Raw genomic sequence first — 4,917 nt, 5'->3', positions numbered from 1 at the left:
ATCCAGAATGTTCCTGTCAAAAGAAAAAGGAAGAACAGGGGCCAAAAACTGGAATGGAAACTGAAGGAAGGGAGCAAACCAAGGGACTTCCCCTTGAGGGATCCATCTATCTGCAAACATAAAAAACTGGACACTATTGCTGTGGCCCAAAGAGACGGTTCACAAGAAACATGGTGTGACTGCTACAATGGGTTCAGCCAACAATCAACAATATAGATGTGGATTCTAGGAGCCAACCATCAGCCTGAGCTCAGGGACTCTGATGGGGGCTGGTTCGAGGCATGGGGAGTTGAGGTGCAACCCATAGAAAGAAAATCCACTTGGAACCACCCAGTGCTCCCTAGGCACTAGACCACCAACTAAAGGAGTGTACAAGGAAGGATCCATGGCTCCAGAATGTGATTGCATAGAATGGCCTTGCCTGACAGTAACTCAAAGAGCAGGCTTTAGGTCCTGTGGAGGTTTGATCCCCAGGGTAGGAGATGCTAGAAGGGTGGGGCAGGAGAGGGTGGAGTGGTTGGGCAGCACCCTCATAGAGACAAAGGGGAGGGATTAAGGGAGGGTGTGGGATGGGGTCTTGTGGAGACATAGCTGGAAATGGGATATCATTGGAATGTAAAAACAAATGGAATGATTTAAGAAAAAAAAGAAAGGAAAAATAGAACCATGTCTGCCTGGATGCCCTGTTTCTCACCTTGAGATAATGGACTGAACCTAGGAACCTGTAGCCAACCCTAATTAAATGTTGTCCTTTATAAGAGTTACCTTGGTCATGGTTCCTCTGCACTGCAATAGCTGCAAACTAAGACCATTTACACAGTAGAAAAAAATGTGATGAAATTCAGGCAAATGGATGAACTAGAAAAGAATAGAGGAGTCTCAGAGAGAGGAGAAACTCCCAGAAATCTGTGACCATGACCCTAGCTCAAGACTCCTAGCAATAAGGATATGGAACATGAAATGGTTACTTCTTCAGGCAGTCAAGACCTTCAATTGAAAGTTGAAGATACCAACCTAGTCATAAAAGCATTGACCCACAATTTTTCTTGACTTTAAAATTTTGCAGGGATAATAAAGACAAAAGGTGAGGAAATAACTGGTCCAACAGGGTTCTATGCAATGTGAAGGCTCACACCTCCAGTCAAGTAACATTAGGCTACACTTGCCCAGACAGGAGGTGTACCAGCCATCACAGTCATTTCACACAGTTGATGAAAACAGATGCAGGAAACAGCCAAACGATGAGGCAGGCTTAGATCTTGTAGAAAGGGAAAGAGGAATATCTGAAAGTCAGAGGACAGCACAGGACAACTTACAGAATCAACCAACCTGGGCCCATAGGGGTTCCTAGAGACTGATCTACCAAATTAGAAAGCATGCATAAGTTTCCCCTAGTCCACTATACATATGTAACAGATACATGGCTTGATCCTCATGTGGGCTGCCAAGCCAGCCTTCAGCATGGAGAGGAGAGTTCTGAGAGAAGGAGTGTTTGGGATACCCCAAGAAAGAATAACTAGACCAAATCTTGGATCCAAACTGACGACTTGTGTTCTATTTGATGTAGATTTTCCAGTCTGCTTCTATCTGTTTCTGCTTACTCTCCTGATTTCTCTGTCTATGTATTGTTGTGTGTGTGTGTGTGTGTGTGTGTGTGTGTGTGTGTGTGTGTGTGTGTGTGTGTGTGTGTCTGTGTCTGTGTGTGTCTGTGTGTGTCTGTGTGTCTCTGTGTGTGTGCCTATCTATGTCTGTTTGTTCTCCAGTTCTCCTTTTATCCTAAAATTCTCTGGATAGCTCTTCTCCTAGAATACAGTTCCCTCTTTTATTTTACATATAGATCAGTCATTTACTCCATTTTCCTTTAGATTGTCTAATGTATCAACATCCCTTGATACACCAGCTCTTTGATTCATAGCAGATAACAACACTTCCTCTCCCTTAACATTACAAATCAGTTTGTCTTAACTTTATTAGCACAGACAATAAACTAGTTGTGTGGAATAATGCATGAGATTACATTTATACCAGACTTAACCTAGACTCAGGAAACAGCCTGCTTTTACATGTTTTGAACCTTTGTAGCTACATTTGTTCCTTTAGATCCTTGAAGCTCCTCTGGCCCTATATCCAATATTATATTTTACATCGTTGAAAATTATATATATTTAGAACTCATATATTTAGGCTCTTTTCCATAGCCTTAATGGCTGTACTGAAATTCCCAGTGTTTACCATTGTGCTGAGTAGTAGCCCACCTTCAACTCCTGGACATTTCTAATTCTTATGGAATCATTAATGTAACAAGGGCATTCCTCAGACGATAAAATATGGACATTGTTATACAAAGAAGTCTTATGCCCTCAATATTCATGGAGGCTCACACTGGAGCCCTGTCCCTGGGAAGGAACCATCCACTCTGTTTCCACCAAGTCATGCTGGTCTTGGCCTGGGATCAATAAGGAGCAGGTGTGAATAATTTTATTTCTGCTGCTGGATCCCTTTCCCCAGCAAGACAGCTTTGTCTAGCCTTAATGAGAAGAAAATGCATCCAGTTCTACAACTAGTTATTATATGCCAAGGCATATCCCTGGGTTCTACCCTTCTCTAAGGGAAAAAAGGAGGTAGAAGGGCACCTGAAAAGACAGGAGAGTGAGAGGGAGGGGACTGGGAAAAGAATAAAAGGGATGCTTCAATCAGGATGTGTGAAGTAAATGAATGAAAAGATATTTCATGATATATTCAAGCATAACTTAAATAAAATATAATATATTTCATTATTTATACAAATATTAATATTCTAAAGGTAAGATAAACTCCTATAAACCCCACTCAGATTCTGATTGCCTATATACTTGTTGAAACTAAAGAATGCTACTTTTAGCTATTATTGTTAAATTCAAAGTGTATTTCTTAAATGGTGATTATTACCATTTCTTATTATATAAAAAAGAATGATATGTGCTCAAATTCCATTTATATGTGAAAACTGAGCCTAATTTATTCAAATATTCTCAAGAAACGGTTTCTCAGATATACAATAATACCGGATATGGTAGAAAAATATATGTATGAATCATTAGTAAATATTAAAAGGGATACAATACAAAATTATTTCATATATCTGTTCATGAAAAATACAAAATTTTAGAAATACTATCTTCAGTATGTATAAAATGCTTAATAATGTTTTCAAATTATGTTATATCTTTATATAAAAAACTCCATGAGATAATGCATTGTATTTAAAAGATATTTACAAAATAAAAAGCATGTAATGGGCATCTAAATTTGGTGGCCTTACAATACTAGATATTCTCTTTAATAATATCAAATGTCTCACTGACATTATAATTTTAGTAGATGAAATTTTAAGTCAATGTCTAACTATATATAAAATGTGCAAATACTAATCTAGAAATATAATGGTTCTTCAACTCCAAGCCTCAGTACTATTTCCTTATCTTAGAAATTAATATCTCTACAATGGCGAGAAACGCTAGAGAACCGAGCCCAAATTTGAACTGACATCAAAATTATCATCTTTGAAATTAAGACTTCTTTTTAAAAAGTAATAATGAAGCATAAGTGCAATTCAGACGAAGTGGAATATTTGAAAAGAGCAGCCTGAAGTCATATTTATAAAACGTTTCATTATTGATTGTATTTCTAGAAACTTCAAACCAAAACACAAACAAACAAAAAAAAAAAAAAAAAACAAAACAAAGCATAACAAAACAAAAAAGACCAAGAACATTGTTTTCAAACCATTTAAATTAATTCTTTTACTTAGAGATTTTCCTTCTCATTTATTCCTGATTCCCAGTTTTTGAATTAATTTGTCTTTTTCTTTTATTGAGGAAACAAGTTAAAGTACAAACCCTGAAAGTAGAAGAGAATAGTATTATAGCCTTCATTATAAGGTGCAGCATTAAGTTAGATTAAAATGAGCATCTTTAGGTGGGCCTGCTGAGAAGACAGTGAAGACAAAAGAAAATGATAACTGTGCCCTTCAGCCGCTGCATCCTCTAAGAATTTCTGTTTATTTTATTTATTTATTTTATTTGGTAAGTGTTTATTATACTTATGTTTAGAAAAGGAAGGTACAAGCTAAATTACAGGCTCTAGATTTGGTATGGTCATACTAATAACAAAAAAGTCCTGGGTTAGGGGATTTAGTTCAGTGGTAAAGTGAAGCAACTTCTTCATAAGCAGAAGACCTGATTTGGTCCTCTCTCTGGAAAAAAAAAGTCATAAATAAAAGGACTTCCCTACTATACAATGCAACTTAAGTTGTTGATTGTTGAATTATACAACCTTGCTTCTATTTGAAAAAAGACATGGAAGTTAATCAACAAACCAACTCTCTTGTCCTCCTTGGAAAGAGGAAGTAATTATGTAACCTTAAATTACATTTCAAAGCATATTTCCCCATGGTTTGGAAATCGTCATTCTTATGAACAAGTTGACCCAAGTTAAGATATGGCATTAGCTCTTAAAATACATTACTCAAGAGATAAGTGTAATTACATGTTTTAAAAATAAATGGTATAAAATAGTAAATAACATTTCTTTGAACATTTCTGTCAAGGAATTTAAAATACTAACTCTAAGGTTTAAAACCTGAACCTTCTTATATTTCTTGAGGCAATACCATGGCCTGTGTGGGCTGAATAAACTAGTTAGGTGCTCTTCACCTCCCTGCCTTGGGACCACCAAGTTTGTACTTTTGGATTAAGACCTCAACCACTGTCTTTTATTCTCTCCTCCTAACCCCTTTATTTCCCTTTCCTTCCTGGACACAACCCTGTCTATCCTTTCTTTAGGACCAGTAGATCTTCTTGAGGCAGCCCAAAAACCTGCTTTTATAAGTTTAATTCAGCTTGAGTTGGCTTATTAGGTTGGAGAAAAGCCTGTGTA

General features: G+C 36.9%; 1 pseudogene; it reads right to left on the bottom strand.

Annotated features, from left to right (window-relative positions):
* Positions 1-2,360: 2,360 nt before the first annotated feature.
* The window catches only part of LOC116887372, a 10,580-nt pseudogene continuing 8,023 nt past the window's right edge, over positions 2,361-4,917 (bottom strand).

The sequence above is a fragment of the Rattus rattus genome, chromosome 1 (genome assembly GCF_011064425.1).
Source record: "Rattus rattus isolate New Zealand chromosome 1, Rrattus_CSIRO_v1, whole genome shotgun sequence".
Taxonomy (NCBI): domain Eukaryota; kingdom Metazoa; phylum Chordata; class Mammalia; order Rodentia; family Muridae; genus Rattus; species Rattus rattus.
This window is presented reverse-complemented; position numbering and strand designations above follow the sequence as displayed.